This window comes from Telmatherina bonti (genome assembly GCF_933228915.1).
Source record: "Telmatherina bonti genome assembly, chromosome: 23".
NCBI lineage: Eukaryota > Metazoa > Chordata > Actinopteri > Atheriniformes > Telmatherinidae > Telmatherina > Telmatherina bonti.
Window position 1 is genome coordinate 433,955 of NC_136632.1, and position 21,812 is coordinate 455,766.

At 42.2% G+C, this 21,812-nt stretch overlaps 1 protein-coding gene across 2 annotated transcripts in view; it reads right to left on the minus strand.

Moving 5' to 3' along the window:
* btbd11a (BTB (POZ) domain containing 11a) overlaps positions 1-21,812 on the minus strand; it is a gene marked incomplete at both ends in the record, with an annotated part of 171,476 nt that overhangs the window by 73,363 nt on the left and 76,301 nt on the right. The window lies entirely within an intron of this gene.

The window sequence follows — 21,812 nt, forward strand, 5'->3', positions numbered from 1 at the left end:
TACTTTCTAGGGTTGACAACCCCACTTACCATCATAAAATAATATCCAGTTTTTCTTATGCTTAAAATTACTCTGTCTAAATCGCACTATAACTGGCGTTTTAACTCCAGCCTTCTTGAAGACCACTCTTTCATGGAGTATATGACTGCACACAGATAAGTTTCTCATCATAAATGATAAAGGAGAAGTATCTGATTCCACTCCATGAGATGAAATCAGTGATGAAAGGTCATGTGATTTCTTTCGTGTCAGCTAAGAAAAAGGAAATTGAGAGAATACTTCCAATACTTGAAGAGACATACAAATCCTCTCTCTCACCTGCTGACTATTTTAAAACTGAAGTATGAATACAATGGCATGCTCAATAAACAGGTTAGTTGTCTCTTGTTAAAACTTAAGCAAAAACATTTTGAGCTCGGTGACAAACCAGAGAAATTGCTGGCGAACCAACTAAAAGGGGAAAGGGCTAACCAAGCCATTCATAGAATAAAATCTAAATCTGGTCAACTGATCACTAATCCGAAAGAGATAAATACGTGGTTTAGAGACCCAATCTATGTATCCCTCAATTAAATAGTCTTAGAAAAGATGATTTGGACAACCCAATTTCCATAATTGACCATGCAAATGCTATTTGAACTTTTACTTCTGGGAAAGCTGTTGGCCCAGATGGCCTTGGTTGTGAATTTACAAGACATTTCATGAAAAAAATAGTACCTCTCATGTTTAGCATGCTGAATGACTCCGTGAAGATGAGGAAACTTCTGAGTTCACTGTTGAAGCTAACAACTGCTTGATCTATTCCATTCTAACATTCCGTTCTAGATTGTGCAGTCTGATGGTCGCAAACTGTAGCAGCTCTGACTTGCTATCTTGATTTAATTTTCAGTGCAAACTCTTAACATACAGATATTACCTCAAATTAAGTCTTTTTCAGAGGACTTCACACCAGTTCAGAGGGTGGGCTGCCGAAAGACTTGTTTACCATTGGGATCAACTAATTCTCTCAAATCAGGATTATCAGTGAAACAAAACATCAAATCCCAATGGAGTTGAAAAGAAATAGAGGAGGCACAGGAGAAAGTGATGGACATGTTACTGTCAAGGAGAAGATATGCACAAGGGACATGGAACTGTTAGCTGTGAGCTTCCGTCCATATTATTTACCCAGAGTGTTTACCTGTGTTATTCTGGTAGCGGTTTATATAATACCTGGTACCGCACCAGACACAGCCTGTGACGTCATCAGCTCCGTCGTTGCTCGGCTACAAACACAGCATCCAAACTCATTCATGGTGATCTCCGGAGACTTCAACAACGTCTCCCTCTCTGCAACTCTACCAACATTCCAGCAGTTTGTCAGCTGCTCCACCAGAGAAAATAAGATGTTGGACTTATTTTATGCAAATATGAATAATGGATACAGTTGTTCTGCCCTGCCTCCTTTAGGAAGATCTGACCATAATCGGGTTCTTCTCACCTCCACCTACAAGCCCATCGTTCAGCAGCAACCAGTCATCACAAAGACTATCAAAATCTGGTCTGCTGAAGCTGAAGATGCTCTTAGAGGAGGCTTTGAGGCTACAGACTGGAACGTCCTCTGTGAACCTCATGGAGACGACATCAACGCCATGCTACTGCTGCCACTGGTGCTAATGGTACTGGTAATGGTGCTGGTGCTACTGGTCGCACTGGTGCTGATGCTGGTGGTGCTACTGGTGCTGGTGGTCCTACTGGTGCTACTGGTGGAGCCTGATAAAATTGATGTGTTTCGTCTGACAATATGTTTCCAATGTGGAATCGTGTTTACTGTGTTAATGCCAAGCAGCTCATTTAAAGGCCTGATATGTTCCTGAGCAGCTCTAACTGGGGGGAGAAACAGACTCCTACTGGTTGGAGGTTGAAAGGAAGCTTCAACACGTATCTATGTTAGTAAATAAATCAATGTTAAAGGGCAGGCCTCATAAATGTCCTGGTGCAACACTGAAGCAAAGAAACTAGAGCGAAGGAAAAAGGTCAGGGGTGATGCATCCCTGTTGGTACCTGGAAACACTGATCATCAGTTTTTATGATCTGCAGATTCTTTTTCTTTAAGGCTTAAAAAGCTGTGAAAATCATTTTGGAAGAAAACTTCTGATCCACTTAATGAAATGCTGCTTTAAATCAGCACAACGTCGACAGAGAAAGACAGTTTGTTCTTTTCTTAGGTAATCACCAGTAAGCAATTTTGGAACTATTCTGTACATTTCAGGCTAATTTATTTTTATTTCTGAGCCCAGAAGGGCTGGGATTGATGGAGTTATTGTCACAAATGGCTTTATTTACTTCAGACCGACCCTCTCCGTAGGCTGTCAGATCAGCCTGCGGGCAAAACGAGTGGATTGAGACTCTTCCGCATTAAGCCCCGCCTCCCGCCACTGCACTACATCGAGAGCGCGCACCGCACCTGCTTTCACCATCATTGTAACGTCTCATAAACAGAAGGATTAGGCTCATATGAACTCAATAAAAAAACAAAATACAATGTCAACACATAGCATCCAGCCCTACATGTTGGAACCTGAATCAGAGCCTGAAAACGAAGTGGAAAACAGCAACCCACAGCAACGAATGCAGCAGGATGTCTCTCTTTGGTAAACTCACCAGCCATCGTTGGAAATAACTTTATCCCACGTTTTCCACCCGCCTGATGTATTTGTACATGCCCTTGTTAACCAGTAGAAGGTAACCAATCACCGAACCTTATCCCCCGGGACGTCACAAGGATTTCCACGTAGAAAAAACTCTCTAAAACGACGCGTTTTTCGTCGCCATGGAAACCGAACGGAGAGCGTGCTGGAACTCAAACTCAAACTCAAACATGCGTTTAGGTGATAAAAAACAGTGTCGTTCACATGTCTGATGAGGATTCAACACTGTAACACTGTAGAAAGCTCAGAAAACTCCAAATACCGTCATAGCAACTGTTTAAGCTCCGGATGGTTTTTTCATTAATCTGGCCTTATTAAGCCTCTCCATTTTTCATTTAATGGGTTGTGTCTGCATTAAAAGCTTAAATACCCCAGTGACACACTGAGCACATCTGACTCACTGCAAGGGAAGGAAATTATCATGAGTTCATGTATGTCCATGTGGTGGCCTTGTGACCTGTACAGGCCCCTCTTAGCTGCTCACATCAGCTTGCTGATGTGATGTTTTACATCTTGTTAAAGGGCCAAGAAATAGCCTTCAAATACAAAATGTCCCAATGTGTCCTGGATCAGGCTTTTAAAGGATTGGTCTTTACAAACCTGAGCAGAACAGTTCGGTTCTGGTGTGAGGACTCAGCCGTGACACATAGATGAACGGAACCAGGCATGTCATGGTAGTTTTATCTGTTTTACAATGATCATAGTTCTTTGTGTCCAGGAGCAGCTGCCGTGTTCTGTCTCCAGTTCACATGCTGTTACACGACTTCAGCCTCCCATGCCTTGTTAACTGGAAAGAATGGGATTATAGCTGATGGGCCATCCTGGTTTATCTTTTTCCACTTTCAGAAACGTTTCCTCAGTGTCAGATCTATGCCAACCATGGAGGAAAATAAAACCTGGGCTGGAATTCTTCTCTCCACTAAAGATGCATTTTGAAACAGTTTTCTTTTCTTTTGACATTAACTATAAAAGTGTCCGTCTCTATATCTTCATACTTTTATCATCCATTTCTGCATTCATGTCCTTCCGCTCGTCCAGGGTCGGTTTGCAGGGGACTAAGCAGGAAGTTCAGGTCTTCCTCTCCCCAGCCACCTCTAGATCTTCATGGGATCCTGACGCACTCTCAGCTGGGAGGCCAAGTCCTTCCAGTGTGTTGTGTGTCTTCCTGGGGCACTTGTCCTGGTGAAACATGTCTAGAAAAGCTCTCCATGGAGATGTCCAGGAGGCATCCTGACCAGATGTCCGATCCACCTCATCCGGATCCTCTGGATGTGAAGGAAACTCATTTCAGACACTTGTAATCATGATCTGGGTCTTTGGGTGTCAACAGCTGGTGATCCTAGGTGAAATGTAGAAATGTAGATGGACGGTAAATTCAGATCTTCTCCTTTCAGCTCAGCTCCTTTTGCTCCAGGGCAGACCGATACGGAGTCTGTTCAGAAGTGCACCCTTTACATCTCCCACTCCATCTTTCCCTCGATCCTAAGCTAGACTCCGACATACAGGAACTCCTTCACTTGGAGCAGGTTTTCATTCATAACCTGGAGAGGAAACCTTGTTTCCTGCTGAGGACCATGGTCTTGGACCTGGAGATGCTAATTCTCATCCCAACTACTGCATCTTCATGTTGTGAAGTGTTCCAGTGAGAGCTGGAAATTATGACCCGGAAGCCAATAGAAGCACATCATCTGCAGGGACGAGCAGTTCTTTACACTTAGCTTGACAGTTTGAAGAGCTTCTGTTGTCTCTAAGAGGCTCTTTCTCATTTGGACAGAGAGGACAGCACCGTGAGACTCCTGTTATGTCGTTTTACTAGATTAAATTCTGCCAGCTGTCATGTGAGAGGCAGATGCCTCCTCAGGTTGCTGGCTTATTGCCAGGATGTGCAGAGAGAAAAAAATTAAAGAAGGATTTGCAGAGTGATATATTTTGTTGTGTTTTCTGATCTGGTGTGTGGCCATGGTGGGCGTGCCTGTTTCCCTGGCAACCAGGACCTTCGTTTGCACCTTATTCGGGTATCAAGCAGCAGGTATATTAGCTCAGCCTACCACCAGATCCAGTGGTAACAGCTCTCGGTGGTCTCAGCACATTTGCCCGTCTTTATCTGTTGCTGCTTTTTGTGTTTGCTGTGATCAGAATATCCACATCTGTCTATTTGCTTGTTTTACAATATTAAAATCTAAAACTACATCAGTGAAATATACCATAATATATAGAGCAATGCAAAAATGGACTTCTGTCCCGTAACATGTAGTACAACAAACTGAAAGGCATGGTACTGAAAGAGCCTTACTTAAAGGGACATTGTGTAACATTTTTGTTGGTAACTGGCCAAAAGTAATTTCTGTATTTATATGTGGGTTATCTGTGTTATGACCTCCGCCAGAAATCACATTCTCATAAAACGAAATATTTTAGATTTGTTTCTCCATTCAACGGGTAAGCCAGCAGGGCGCACCATGACAGTCTGCAATGGTGAAATAATACAGCCTCCGGGAAGGGACAAACGGCGCCAACGGTGGAATAAATATTCATCAATTCTTGGTCTAAAGATGTGTTCCACTTGTTTAGTTTACCAAAAACTGCATTATAAACTGTAGATCAAATGTTTTTTTTAAATTTCCTAAGTTAGACATTTTATTGGGCTGAAAAATATTGGGTTGGGTTGTTGTCCTCCTACGGCCTCCTCCATGTCTCCTATACATATATATATATATATATATATATATATATATATATATATATATATATATATATATATATATATATATATATATCCATCCATCCATCCATCTTCTGCTGCTTATCCGGGGTCGGGTCGCGGGGGCAGCAGCCTAAGCAGGGAAGCCCAGACTTCCCTCTCCCCAGCCACATTTGCCCAGGCCAGGCCAGCCGAGAGATATAATCCCTCCAGCGTGTCCTGGGTCTTCCCCGGGGTCTCCTCCCAGAGGGACGTGCCTGGAACACCTCACCAGGGAGGTCCAGGAGGCATCCTGACCAGATGCCCGAGCCACCTCAACTCGTTCCTCTCCATGCGGAGGAGCAGCGGCTCTACTCTGATCTCCTCCCGGATGACCGAGCACCTCACCCTATCTCTAAGGGAGAGCCCGGCCACCCTGCGGAGGAAACTCATTTCAGCCGCCTGTACACGAGATCTCGTTCTTTTGGTCACGACCCACAGCTCATGACCATAGGTGAGGGTAGGAACGTAGATCGACTGGTAAATCGAGAGCTTTGCCTTCTGGCTCAACTCCTTCTTCACCACGACAGACCGGCGCAGAGTCCGCATTACTGCAGACGCCGCACCGATCCGTCTGTCGATCTCACGCTCCATCCTTCCCTCACTCGTGAACAAGACCCCGAGATATTTAAACTCCTCCACTTGAGGCAGGACCTGACTCCCGACCCGGAGAGGACAATCCACCCTATTCCGGCTGAGGACCATGGTCTCAGATTTGAAGGTGCTGATTCTCATCCCAGCCGCTTCACACACATTTTTTACACCCCGCCCCGCAAAAAATAAACATGCAGCAACTGAATAACTTCCATTTCCCACATGCCAAGGACAGTTTAGGCACAATTGATAGGTTTAATTTCAAAACCATTATGCTGTTATGTAGTCCAGAAGATGACAACTTTGCTGATGTACCAATATTCATGGACCTGACTGGAGACAGATAGAAGGACAAACAGACAGATAGTCCAGCAGGACAACATAATGCTGATTATTAGACATTGTTTGTGCCTTCATCGCCGAACTTTGATCTTAGCAAAGCTGCAAGACCTTAGACACAACAGATTCCTCAACAGCAGCTTATAATTTACATTTGAACTTGCTAACGTTAAGATCTCTGCTAACCTGGTGATAACTAGAATTATTGTCTGAGAGGATTGGGTTCCAGGCAGACTGTGTCTGAACACCAGATTGACCAGGTTGGTTACTAATGTTAGCTTCGCTGGTGGCAGTTTTCTAGCTGTTGAGTGTCAGGGACTTTCTCGACAGAATGCCGGGTTTTTTTTTTTTTTAATTTATTCATTTATTTTTATTAATTTATGTCTTGTCCAGCATTTAAGCAGCAGAATGATGGTCCGGATGCTGTGTTCTGTTGAGCAAATTAAATTTGCCAAGGGGAGCATTACTGGTATGACGATCCCCTTGATTTTCTGGATTTTTATTTTATTTCTTTATTTATTTTGTTTAATTGTAATGCAGAGTTTCTACTGCTGGACCACACCGGAGAAGATAGGGGCAACAGAACGAAAAAGGGAAAGTAAAAGAAAACCCCTCATAAAGAAAAAGTAAACGAGAGATAGAAAGAGAAAGAAAGAAAAAACAGAAATTTGCATGAACATACACATAAACGCCCATACGTATTCACCTATATAAACACATGTACATACACATTCACACACATATATACAAACAGGCCAATTTTCCACCATCCCTACACCCACCCTGGACACCTCCCACCTGGAGACATGCTGGGGTCCCTCCTTGACTACACCCCAATAAGTTAACACACACACACACACCTCACACAGACATCTTTCTCACCTCTGTCCTACCCCCTTCATAACCACTACCCCTACACCCCCCCCCATACCACTATACCCCGACACTCCTCTATACACACCCCTACTGTCCCATCTCCCATACGCATGTACCACTATACACCCATACACCTGCACCCATACATTCAGCTATACACACAAATTCTGTTTGCTTTTCCAGTTCACAAGGATAGTTTTCTTTGCAATGCACAGGCTGCTGAGGATTGGTTTTGCTAAATTAAACCCTGTTATTTTCACCCAAGTGACCCAGTAGGCACAGTGTGGGGTTTGCAGGGATATTACATTTAAACCAGTCTGACAGATCTTTACATACCTGGAGCCAGAATCTCTGGACAGGTGGACAAGACCATAAGGCATGATAGTAGCTGTCAATCATGTTGTCAGTACAGTGTGAACAGATATGTGAGTGTAACAGACCCATCTTGAACATCCTGTGTCCTGTATAATGAGTTCTATGCAGAATTTTAAATTGTATTAATTGCATGTTTGAATTCTTAGTCATTTTGAATGTGTTTGAGCAGATTTGTGACCATTCATTTTGATTGAAGTTACTGGATAAGTCTGCTTCCCATTTAGAAGTTGGGAGAGAGATGGAATCTTCTAGCTTCAATAGTAATCTGTATATTTTGGATAGTAGCTTCGGGGCCTTAAGATTTAGGAATTCTGCAACCCTTATAGGTAACTGTAAGTTTAGTTGATCAGTGGTGTATTTCTTACTTATGATAGATTTAAGTTGGTGGTATTCTAAGAATTTGGTGCTGCTGAATTCATACCGTGAAGAAATTGCATCAAATGGCAGAAAGTTTCCATTTTCTACTATATGTTCTAACTGCTTTACTCCTTTATTCTTCCACCGAGGGAAGTTTATCATCTTTCTGTTTTGCAGGAAGTCAGGATTGTTCCAGATGGGTGTGAGCTTACATGGAATAAGTGCAGACTTGGTTACTTTCAGGAATTCCCACCAAGCCGTTAAACTGGAGCTGATGTTAATGCTTTTAAAACACTTATATGACTTGACAGTTGAGCTGATGAATGGTAAATCAGAGATGACTAAATCCTCACACAATGCTTGCTCAACATCCAGCCATGGCTCATCCAAAGAACTTGGATTAAGCCACTTGGAGATGCACTGCAGCCTATTACATAAGAAATATTTATTAAAATTTGGCAGGTCCAACCCACCTCTGTCTTTGGTCTGTTGTAAAGTTTTTAGACTAATGCGGGATGGCTTGTTTTTCCAGAGAAATCTGGATATGTGGGAGTCTAGTGATTTAAACCAAGTGGAGGATGGTCTGATGGGAACCATTGAGAAAAGGTAATTAACTTTTGGTAAAACCATCATTTTAACAGTGGAAACCCTCCCCATAAGTGATATGGGCAAGCGGTTCCACCTTGAGAGGTCATCCTCCACTGTTTTTATTAGCTGATCATGATTTAACTTTATTAGTTCGGTTAGTCTGGGGGAAATATTTACACCTAAATACCTAATATTTCCTGACTGTATAGTGGTGTTAGATATGTTTTTAAAGTCACAGTTAATGGGCATTGCTGTAGTCTTTAACCAGTTAATAGAATAGTCTGATATTGAAGAGAATTTATTAATTAGTGTGATTGTTTGAGAAAGTGTTGTTTGTGAGTTGTGAAGGAAAAGTAAAATGTCATCTGCGTAAAGACTAATTTTATGTTCTATATTATCAGCATGAATTCCTTTTATTTCTTTATTCTGTCTTATGGCAGCTGCCAGAGGTTCAATAAAAATGGCAAAGAGTGATGGAGAAAGTGGGCAGCCCTGTCTGGTGCCTCTCTGGAAGCAGAAGTTTGGAGAAGTTTCGTCATTAGTCTTCACACATGCATTTGGGTTGTTGTATAATATTTTTATCCAGTCAATAAATGATGACCCAAACCCAAATTCTTTTAAAGTTGCAAATAAAAGTTTCCAGTTTACACGGTCAAATGCTTTTTCTGCATCTAAAGAAATAACTGTGGACTTCAGATTGTGTAGAGTTGAATAATCTATTATGTTAATCAATCTGCGCATGTTAGTGTAGGAATGTCTACCTTTTATAAAGCCTGTTTGATCAGCGTGAATAATGGAAGGGGTTATTTTCTCTATCCTTCTGGCTAGAGCTTTGCTGATTATTTTGAGATCTACGTTTATTAATGAAATTGGACGATAACTGGATGGGAGTGTAGGGTCCTTTCCTGGTTTTAATAGGACTGAAATATTCGCCAAGTTCATATTGGAGGGTATTTTTTGCTTTTCCTTTATTTCTAATACCATGCAGTAAAAGGTTGGAGCCAGTGTGGTCCAGAATTCTTTGTAGAATTCAGCTGGATAACCATCTGGACCCGGTGCTTTATTATTTGGCATACGGTGGAGAGCTTCATGGAGCTCATGAACTGAAAAAAACACTCTAGGTGAATCTAGAGCCATTTTATTTTCCTGATTTATTTTAGGAAGATTGATGCTGCTAAGAAATTGGTTAATATTCTCATCTGTTGGATTTATTTGTGATGAATATAATGCTTTGTAAAATTCTTTGAAAGTATTGTTTATCATGTCAGGATCATGGCTGATATTTCCTTCTGAATCTTTTATAGAGGAAATTGTTGTTTTCTCCTTATTTGCCTTTAGTTGGTTAGCCAGGAACTTTCCAGATTTGTTACCATGTTCAAAATTGTCCAATCGAAGTCTTTGCACCATGAATTGTGTTCTTTTATCTATTATTTCATTAAGTTCTAATTTGGCTTTTCTAATATCATTCAGTGTGTGTTCTTCTGGGGAGACATGGTAAGCTTCCTCTAGTGATTTAATTCTGAGTTCTAATTCTGATGTTCTCAAAGTTTCCTTCTTTTTCTTATGGGAAGAGAAGGATATTATTTTCCCTCTCATTACTGCTTTTCCTGCTTCCCACAGAACACACGCTGAAGTTTCTGCTCTGTTATTGTTTTCTCGATATGAGGACCATTCTCTTTTAAAGTAACTGATAAACTCAGAATGATACAGGTGCATGATCACTGATGATTATGAGATGGATCTTCATCTCTGATATGTCACTCATGAGTGAACTGCTGATTAGGAAGTAGTTTAGTCTAGAATAGGGGTGGTGAACTGAAGAGAAGGTACATTCTCTCAGTGTCGGGTGATGAGAACGCCAGTATGTCTAAAACCATCTTTTTCCTCAGATGTAATGTTAGGAAGAGCTCTTCTCATTGTGTTGTACAAATATCCAAGTGTGTTTAAAACATCAAATCTGTGCTGTTTCTCAGCAGCCACATATCCCTCTGCCAATAAGAATGAGTTATTTAGAGCCAAGTTGCAGAACATGATAAATCTACAGGCAACATCTGTTTTCTGCTGCTTTTGGATCAGTGCAGGATGGCTACACAGTCATTATGAGGCTGGTAAGACTGAACCAAAACTTGAAATGCTTAACCCCTAAGACACATGTGGAATCTTACAGGTTAAAAAAATGATAAAGATGTGCAGATCTGGGAAGACGGCTCTCTGCTGAGTGAAAGTGAATGAAATGATGCTGACAGCATGGTACAAGCCTCCTCCACTATCCCAGGAACTCCACAAGTTAGAGTTATTTTGTCCTGATCAGTTTTTTCTTTCTTGGTTTATTCAGTCACACACTCTTCTTAGAAAATGTCTCAGCTGGATGTCAATCGGGTTTGTATTGACAGAGAACATTTAGTTGTATGAGAATAAAATGGAAAACAAACCCCACAACCATCACAGTGAAATGCCTCCACTAAAAGAGGAAGCAGCTTACCTAATCCCGCCTGAATAAATAACTGTTTCCATGGTCATGATAGTCTTATCTTTTAAGTCCAAGTCCACTCTGCATCTTTTCTCACGCTTTGACCCTTGGAGCCGCGTTCTGATATGTCTCCACTAGCAGGTTGTTCAGAACTCAGCTGCCAGACTTTAAACGAGAACCAGGAAAACAGCACGTTGTTGCATTTACTTTTCAGGTTTAGAGTTGTTTTCAAGCACTTTCCCTCCTGCTCAGCAGATGTTGAACAACCTTACAAGGCTGTTTGACGTCCTTTCAGAGGACTTTTAGTTCTCCCAGACTGTAGAAAAAGCCAGAGTGTTCCCAGCCTCTAAACTGTGGACTGAGCCACCAGGGAGGTGACATTCCATGTCCCTAGAGCCAGTTTCTGCAGCCGGGGATCGGACCACCAGGGTCTGGATATCTGGAACACAAAGAACAGAGGTGAACCAAAGACAGGGGTTTGATGATACTGGAGGCCAAGAAATGAATGTTCACCAGGAGATGGGAAATAGGCAGCCTCAGAGTCGTCCTCCAGAGCAGGGAAAACAATCTCCACAATCTCAAGGTCCAAAACCAGTCCAGGGTCCACACCAAAAGACACGAGCAAGTAGAAGAAATCCGAAGAGCAAGCAAGGGGCAGGGTCAGGATCAGGACGGGTTCAGCGACAGGTTCATACCAGTAAGGGCGTAGCGAAGACTGTGGTCGGGGGCAGGCAGGGTCAGCACCAGGTTTTCTTTCATTAACAAGGCTTGGAAGGTGTGGAAAAGACAGACGATCTCACACTAAGCAGCTCTAGAGCTGGTGTTTAAGTAGAGCAGTGTTTTTCAACCACTGTGTGTCGTGAGAGATTACCAGGTGTGCCCTGAGAAATCTTCCAATTTCACCTAATTGGTCTAAAAAGCAGCTCTGTGTTCATCCAAACAGGTCCTAGTAAAAGATAATAAAATTCCTTTATCTTGTGTTTATCTGATTTCTCTTCAAGAGGCTTTGACAAGATGGACTTTATATTAATTACATGGACTTTTAAAAAGAAAAAAACACTTTGGTTTGTGGTGTGTTTCGGTAAAAAAAGAAAAAGTGTGCCTTTGCTCAAAAAAGGTTGAAAAATACTGAAGTAGAGGACAGAACAGGTGAGGAAAGAGTGCAGCTCATGAAGGGCAGAGCAGAAACCATGACATCCAGGACCCAAAAGGACATTTTACAGCAACAACAATGGAAGGAAAGGCAATAAAATCCAGATGGAGTAAAAGGAATGAATGCCAGTAAATTTGCAGCATTCTTCAACAGGTGGAGAAGACAGTAGGGAGGAAAACTGTTAATCCTCCACCTCATGTTTGTCCATCTCTTCATGCAGCTTTCTGTTCTTCTTCCCAGCCTCATGACAACACAGTAAATGTGAGTAGCAAAGTGTTGTGGATTGGCCTGAGAGTTTCTCTGCATCTGCAAAGCCAGGTAACTAGGCAACAGCCTTGCCAGTCGACGGAGGCGGTGTTGCAGAGGATGCTGGAGAGGAATCTGATTTTTCCTTGTCTTTTGTCACACTTCTCTCCAATATGAAGTTAATAGACCTTTTCTTGTAGCTTGGTAAAACACAGGGCTTTTTTTCCCTCTTTTGTTGTTTTTAGTGGAAAGAGGGATCTCTTCTTCCTGCAACTGCAGCAGAAAGCTGCTGACAGGCTGAGCTGCATCACTGCAGAAACTCCCACGGCTGCCAGAGATGGTGTAAATCAAACATGGTGACAAGCTGAGGTCTGATTTTGACCTCCGTTTGTATCTTCATGTTTAATTAATGTGAATTAATTAATTAAGTTTTTGTCTGGCTGGCTCTTGTGGAGGCCTGGCAGTCATGGCTGCACGCCACACAGCTGGCCTACCTGTTAGCCACAGATATCAACATACATCTGGTGGTCCTGTCTCAAGACCAATAAAATCCACTTCAGGACCAATACAGGAGCACATCTTCACAGTTCAGGGTTTCTGACTTCAGAAACATACCTGGACGGATGTGTCCCGATCTCGACCAGTGTAGACGCACTGGTTCAGACCCAGTTCAGACAGACTTTGTGTCATTTTGCAACTCAGCTCCTCTGTGGCCGAATCTGTTGTCCTGCAGATGTGTCTTGTATCATGGTTGCACTGGTCTGGCACAGATGTGGGTGTTGTCACGGTGGCAGAGTACCTTGTACCTCTCCTACCTTGTAGGTGACAAAAAAGGTCACACATGACAGAGAAGCAGCTGAAAGCCAACTTCTTACTCAGAAAGCTTTATGTCATGCAACAGTGACAGTTATTGGAGAGTGTGCCCTGATGTGACACCAGCCAGAGGTTTGACCCATGTTCCCGGGTGGCCCCTGGCCTCCTGATGAGTCAGCTCCTCCGGTTAGTGCTGGCTGACAGCAGAGTGCCACAGCTTCATAATCACAATGGCTGGAGATGTCATGAGAGGACATTCCTGTCTGGATTTATTCTGCCAGAACTTCTTTCATGGCCATTAGTGGCCTGCAAACAAGTACAGGTCACATTTTCAGCCCAACCCAGTACCTTCAGAGCCTCAACAGAGTAGGTGTCTACTCGGCCTGATGGAAACAGCTACAAACCAGGAGGAGAGGTGTAGAGCGACGCTTCAGGTGCTGGTGGAAAAGAGCCATAATGACCTCAATAAACAACACCCAGAACCTGGTATAGGGTAACCGGCGCAACTTCTTTTGAGGCACAGGTCTGGTACACTGTAAACGGAAGGCTGGGACCTTATGAGGCTGATCACAGACCTGATCATAGGTCTGATTGTAGAAGCTAGTAATGTCTGAATGATCTGGGAATTTTGTCTGATAATACTCACAAGGACTGTGAGAGGAAGTCCCTGCGGGGATCAAATGGCGAGAACACAGAGCAGGAACAGCTGGTACTATCGACATAGTCCTACACCATCATGTCAGTTTGGTTTCCCGTAAGCTGCCTGGCGGGTCATGGGAATAACGCCGCCGGATTGCCAGTGGGCATCGTTTATGGTCGGAACTACGACAGTATCTGATCGTCTTCGAACCTCCGACTTTCGTTCTTGATTAATGAAAACATTCTTGGCAAATGCTTTCGCTTTTGTCCGTCTTGCACTGGTCCAAGAATTTCACCTCTAGCGGTGCAATACGAATGCCCCCGGCCGTCCCTCTTAATCATGGCCCCAGTTCAGAGAGAAAACCCACAAAATAGAACCGGAGTCCTATTCCATTATTCCTAGCTGCGGTATTCGGGCAACCGGGCCTGCTTTGAACACTCTAATTTTTTCAAAGTAAACGCTTCGAACCCCGCGGGACACTCAGCTAAGAGCATTGAGGGGGTGCCGAGAGGCAGGGGCTGGGACAGACGGTAGCTCGCCTCGCGGCGGACCGTCAGCTCGATCCCGAAATCCAACTACGAGCTTTTTAACTGCAGCAACTTTAAGATACGCTATTGGAGCTGGAATTACCGCGGCTGCTGGCACCAGACTTGCCCTCCAATGGATCCTCGTTAAAGGATTTAAAGTGTACTCATTCCAATTACAGGGCCTCGAAAGAGTCCTGTATTGTTATTTTTCGTCACTACCTCCCCGAGTCGGGAGTGGGTAATTTGCGCGCCTGCTGCCTTCCTTGGATGTGGTAGCCGTTTCTCAGGCTCCCTCTCCGGAATCGAACCCTGATTCCCCGTTAACCGTGGTCACCATGGTAGGCACAGAAAGTACCATCGAAAGTTGATAGGGCAGACATTCGAATGAGACGTCGCCGCCACAGAGGGCCAGCGATCGGCTCGAGGTTATCTAGAGTCACCAAAGCAGCCGGGGAGCTCCCCCCGGAGGGGGAGGCAACCCCGCATGGGTTTGGGGCTGATAAATGCACGCATCCCCGCAAGGGTCAGCGCTCGTTGGCATGTATTAGCTCTAGAATTGCCACAGTCATCCAACGGTAGAGCGATCAAAGGAACCATAACTAACAGACACATAATCACAAGATGCTGGCAAAGTTACCTCACATTTAACACTATTACCCAGAGTTAACAACCCTTTAAAACACATTGGTGAAGCACACAAGGGCTATCGGGCTTCCATGGGTGAACTTAAAGTCGTAACAGATCTGACCACTGAGCAACTCGTCGCTGATGAAAAGTCACGAGGAAACCTAACAGATTGAAATGAAAACTCTCACATTCACTAACAATACTGGAAAGGCTTAGACGGATCTAGTAAATACATATCATTATGCTTATCATTATCTATTCACCCAACAGACACAGTTGTGAAAGAAAGGACAGTTACAGTATTCACAGGCCATGGACGTAGAAGCGGCGATACAGGTGTAGCATGTGGAATTAGTGAACACACATAACAGGTAGTGTTAGAAACCATGGCAGCAGTCTGCTTAGCTAATTGATACCACAAATTATCATTCTCATTGTAATGGGCAATGACATGGCGTCACATCTGAAGTAAAGAAATTGTCTGCCCTTCAGGAGGAGCAGAAAGGGAAACAAATGCGTTTAACAACAACATGTGGAAGACGAATGGCAGACACCAACATCTGCACTGAAAAACCACATGGGGTGCAGACTTGGGGCAGTGACTGTGTGGGGAAGGCATCACTGCAGATGTTACCTTTCATTTTCCCTTTCTTTTTTTAATTTTTCTTCTTCTTTATACTTGTTGTTACTGTGTTCTATGAAATTAAACAAAACTCATTCAGAAACCAGCTTGCGTTGCAACCTCAGCAACCTTCACAGCTGTATTCGTGGTCAAAAGCACCTGGTACAGATCACAGAACCCCTGAGACTTCCAGTGTTTTCCCCTCAAGTTTTTAACCAGCACTCAGTCACCTGGTCTGATGGAGTGGCACAGAGTAGCTGCGTTTACATTACATTTCACAAAATAAAAAGCAATATTTATTTGTAAGTTTCGACAAACAACAATTGCAATTTGCAGGTGTTGGAGCAGTGTTTAGTGCATTAACCTCAAATCTCATTACTCTTGCGAGACTTCACAAAAATTGTGGATAATGCTAAGTAGGCATGTAGCATTTTTGGGGGGATTTTCTATTTGCTTCAGAGAATTTGTTATGGCTTTTCAAAGGTTCTCTCCCTCATTTTCTTTTCTAAAGCTCTGAAATTTGCTGTTTGTTTCACTCCGCGCCATCTCACTACTAAAACTGGTTTCAGGATTAAAATGTCTGAAAAACCACATTATGAAAGTGTACAAACTTTTTCGCAATATTTGAGACTTCTTTTAAAAAATTGAGATGTTTCCTTTAGCATTTTTTATTGCAATATTTAGTTTTTCTAGGTTAAATAAAAAAGCACAAAGTGTCAGCTGGTCATGGTAGAGCGGTGTGAACACATGGAATGCACAATGGACAGATTTTTGCAGTATATCAACAAAGTATCTTCATATAATGGGGTGGGACGGAGAAGCCTCTTGTCAGGGTCAATACCCAAGCATGGCGGTCTCCCAAAACTGATCTCAAAAGAACTGAGGTTGTTTCTTCTTCTTCTACGCATGCGCATGTATGTCAGTACAAGGGGAAGAGCGTTGATCCAAGATAAGCCAGTCTCAAAGCAGCACTTCAGGAACTTGGTTTTAATGGTTGCATTCTCTCAGTGCACTGCCTGACTGCGAGTGATGAGCACAATGACAGCTCAGATCAAAGCCAAGAATGCAGTGACAGGTTCGTTAACAAAATGACGACCATTATCAGAGCTGACACGATGAGGAATTCAGCACCTGTGGTCAAAAGATTGTCACCACATGAAAAGAAGCATTTTGTTAACTTTATTTTTTAATTTTTTCACACTGAACATATTTACATCATACATAATAATCATGCCCCACTTGACATTACGTATGAGAGTAACAATATCAAACATAAATATCAAGGCTATGAAAAATCTGATATTAAAGCAAGACAAAATACAACAATGACAAAAATAATCAAAACAAACAAATGCCGATTTGAAGAGCCTGCTTAGCAGGAGGAGGGAAAGTTGATAACTTTTCAGAAGAGCCGAATAAAGCCAATTTGCGATCTGGTTGGATATTTATTTTGTATTGCTTAGAGAACCACATGAATATGTCATACCCAAACAACTGAGTACTGGGCAATGCCAAAACAAGTGGGAGAGAGAGATCCTTCAGCTATGCCACGTCCATCACATGCAGAGGACACAGACTCAAAAATTCAGCTGAGTTTAATTTTAGAATATTGTAGTCTGTGCACAAATTTAAATTGAATTAATTGATATTTGGAGTTAACAGAGCATTTATATTCATTGAACAGGCTTTCTTTCCACAATTCCTCTGATATTGGAACACCCAGTTCACCTGCCCTTGCATCCCTAACCGGTTTCATATAAATTATTTTCACCCAGTTAATAAATTTCTCTCCAAAACCAATCGTTCCAATGTTTTGAACATATAAACCCATTCGATCTGGTCAGATGCTTTCTTGGCGTCAAGAGATGAGATGGTAGTCTTTGTATTTTTTAACTGATTGGAGTACAATGTATTTAAGAGCAAACAAACATTACTGAAAGAGAACCAACCTGGGATAAATCCAGTCTGATTAGGATGTACAATTGTAGAGATATATTGTTGGGGGAAAATTGTTATGAGTTTGGTTTGTATTAAGTATTAGACATATATGCATTGATTTGCTGTGATCCTGCTGTGTTTTGTGTCTATGCACAAAGCTTTCTTTAAGTCATATGATCCTTGTCTGGAATGTGCAGACAAAGTCTGAGACAGGAAGAGTTTCATGCAGGGCATCTGTTTTTGTCAACTGCTTGGTTGACCAGTTGTCTAAAGGTTAGAGGTTAAAGGTAATAAAGTAATATAGTGAGTGATTGATGCTTAGTGAGTTCAGTTTAGTCTTAAATAAGAGATAATGATTGTTTCATATGGTGTGCTCAGCAACTAGGAGGAGTTAAGCATGGTTTATAATTGGGTGTTACTTCAGCATCTGCAGAGAGAGTTCTCTCTCCAAGCTCCAGCGTGTGCTTGTATTAGTTTATAATAAAATGTTCATTGTAAGAAGAGTTGACTCTTAGATGTATTACAACTTCTCAAGACCAGAGTATTTTCCACCACAGTTTTTGGGGGCTCGTCTCGGGATCCTGCGTCAGTCCGCCCAGGTTGGGGATAGACGGGTTGGCCACCTGAATCCACAGATTCATCCTAAGAACCTCAATTAGAGAATTTCAGAGGACAGGACGTCTTTCTCCCACCCGTGGTCGACTACGCCAGGACTCCTTCTGAACCAGTGTGAAAAGACAATGGTGAGAAGTGTTATTCTAAATTTACATTAATTTTCAGACTCAAACTGGAGTCAAACATTACTAGAAATTTATCACAAATTAATAATCAATATCTTAATTAATAATCACAATATTTTTCTGTTTTGTGGTCAATTGTCTTCATTATTCTCATTGTGACAGGGATTCTCCTCCTCACCTCCTCATCGAAAGAACAACTCAAGGGATAAGAGAATAACTTAAGACGAGATCAGGTTGACGTCATAAATAAAATCCTGTGAGTTTAAGTTAAGTTTAGGTTAAAGTTTAAGTTAAAAATCGTGAGTAACAAGACCAAGTCGTAAGTGCTGTGAGCTAGACGTAGCAAGACCAGACCAGTAAATCTTGTGAGTTACAAGACCGAGACCAGTAAATTAGTCAGTAAGTCCTGTGAGCTCGAGAAGCAAGACCAGGCCAACCTTGAGTTAGAAAACTGAGAGGAAAGCCATCTTGAGTGAGAAGGAACAGAGAAGAAACTGTGTGGGCTGGTTTCTGGAGACATTGAGAATTTTGCCTGATAATTCTACAAAGGTGTGGGATTGACCCTCTGTGTACATCCGCTGCAAACAGAACTAGTTCCTTTGCAGTAGGAGGTTGATGTACAGCACCATTAAGAAGTTGAAATCTCTGTCTTCATGTGAGGGGAAACTGGGGTGGTTGTGTAAAATTTCCTGTGTTAAACTTGATTGGACTGATTGTGTGGAGAATTAAAACCACGTCTTGTGAAGCCACACCGGACTCTCGCAGGAGAGCCTAGAAGCTTGTGTGGGGGTAGACAAACGTGGGGGCACGACCCATTCACATGCATTCATCCAACTGTTGAAGTGAATTGTTTGTGTAAAATCTAATTTACTGCAGTAAGAAAAAAAAAAAAAAAGAAAAAAAAAAACAAACAACAAAAAATGTATGAGAGAAGGAAGTGAGGAAAAGAGTGTGTTCATTAAAGGCCTTCTGCTCACTGAAGGAGATGATGTCATAGCATGTTAGGCAGAAACAAACATATAAATCCTGTGTAAAATAGCTGCTTGTGCTTTTCTTCCTAAAGCTTTTATAAGAGCATAAAAGCCACTCCCTGTATGAATGTGGAAACTTTTTCCTAAGGAAAAGCAATTCTTTATTATCACCTGAGAACATTTTAAAGAGCAACAACATATTAAGAATGAAAAATCTGAAATGTGAGAGATTTGATTTATAGTATTAGGAACTTATTATGTTAAATTACTGTACATTGTGTGGGCAATAAGCTTAGGTTTCTGTCTGTTCCCTTTCAGACATTCATAAGGTGATTTTTATTCCTTTACTACTGCAATTATAAATTTATGCCTAGCATGTCTAAATAAATCTAGATAAACTGGAAATAAATAATGCAGCTGAAGGATGTTGAAAATAAGCATAATGTTAGGAAAAAAAGAAAATTCTTGACCTTAAAATAGGAATGGTGAACCAACGTAACGTGCCAGAGTAAATTTCTCTTGCAATAAATTCACTTTAGCTAAATGTGAGCTAACGGCGAGAAGAGAAGTTCTCAGAACAAGTGTATCTTCTTAGCAAGATCATGTTCAGCTTTCCCAGGAGAGAACTGAGTTATGAATCCACTGACAATATAGTCTCACACACACAATTACAATGTAATATTCAAGTTACATGATGTTCACAGCACAGAACATGGTCCACATAATATGTTTGCCACAGGATTCAGAAGAAAACTATTATAATTATGAGGCTATGATCTTTATTTTCCCCTTACTGGAGAAGAAAATACACCACATGACCAAATGGTTCAGTCTCAAAAGCTCGTCTGCTGTATGGTGCTGGACACATTGCAGCGTTCCCTTCTAAACCCTTGTCAGCATGCAGCTTGGTCCACAGGGTCCTAAAATTGTCTATCCTGCCTGAGGGGATTCAGAGGAGGGGCTGGGGGAGAGTGAGTTCTTGATCCGGGTCACTGCAGAGTTCTGGGTGTCACGCGTGGTCAGTCAGGAGACTGGAGCAGAAACGGTCCCTACAACCTAAAGCATCATTCCACCTCCCTTCTGTGACCGATCTAAGTCCTGGAGCAGAACCTGATATGCAGATGTGGCTGCATGGACCCGGCCGCTGCTGATGGGGCCTGGGGATCCCAGAACCAGAGGGTCTGGCAGAGCCCTGTTGGTTGTGACTGTGAACAGTGTGGATATGGCTCCTATGGTGGACATTTGAGCTGGATTTTCACCTTTGACCTCTGGAGGTGATGGATCCTCCTTGTCCTCAGACTGTGTTTCAGTTGTGGGATTTTCTGGAAGTAAAAGACTAACAATGTGGCCGGCAGGCAGCACAAGTCCCACCCCGACTACAGAATCAGATGATGTTTTCTGGAATAAGCTGCACCCTGATTCTGTCAGAAAGACTGTTCGGTTCACTCAGTTCTCTGTGGAAAACCTGGATCTCCTTCCTTGAACTTTTGCCTACTGTCTGATCCTTTACATGTCACTCTTTGTTATTTACACATATGAACCTGATTTATCTACCAGGAAGTTTTGATGAACATGTGTCGGGCACTTCCTGGCATGAATTTCTGATTGTATGCTGATTGGAGGAGAGCATGGTGGCTGTGGCGCGTCTGACTCCTGAGCAGATCGAGTGATATGAGCTGAATGATTATCCACAAGACCAGGCCAAGGAATGAGGCCCTACAACCAAACATTTACTCACTGTTTCTGCTTAGCTCTTAACCACATTTATGAGCATGCATAAAATTTTGCACTCCTGCAGACTTCTGCAACTGAACAATGTCACAGACATCTCTGCTCTGCTGCAGGGAAGCTGAACAGTTCATACAGACAAGTTAACTTCTGGCACGCTGTGCCTTATAAAAAAAAAAAAAAAAAAAAAAAGTGATGAATACTAAGTTTTTAATGTTTGAGACAGAATAGATGTCAAAAGAGAAAAAATAAGCCGCTATATGACATTGAATAAGAAGGTAGTTTTGTAATTTCCCGACTTCAGTGAATGCAACACAAGTACAACAATCTCTGTGTTTTATTTGCTGACAGCTGGTGTTTAATCCCTAATCTGAATTCATTATTTTGAATTAAAGCAGATATGCTCAGCGGTTAAAATACACATCAGATGATTTTTGTTTAAAGAGTAGAAGCAACTCTTGCGATGGCTGCCAGTAAACAGACCAGTCTCTTAGTTAACACGCTTAATAAGTAAACAAACAAGTCATTTAAGCCCTGTATGTCCTCAAAATTAACACGAATATGAGGCAGATTATTTGAACAGTATTGATACTTCCAAAGTTAAGCTAACTATGCTAAACCGTTAGCCTTGGGCTTTTCTGTTACACACGTTTGCATTAAAATCGTTAAGGAAGAAATGCTGCTGTGAGTGTGTGCACGTACATGTGTGCGTCGTGTTGTTGTAGATGAAAACAGCTTTACCATCAGTATTAGAAGTTTGTTTCTAAATGCTGCTTAA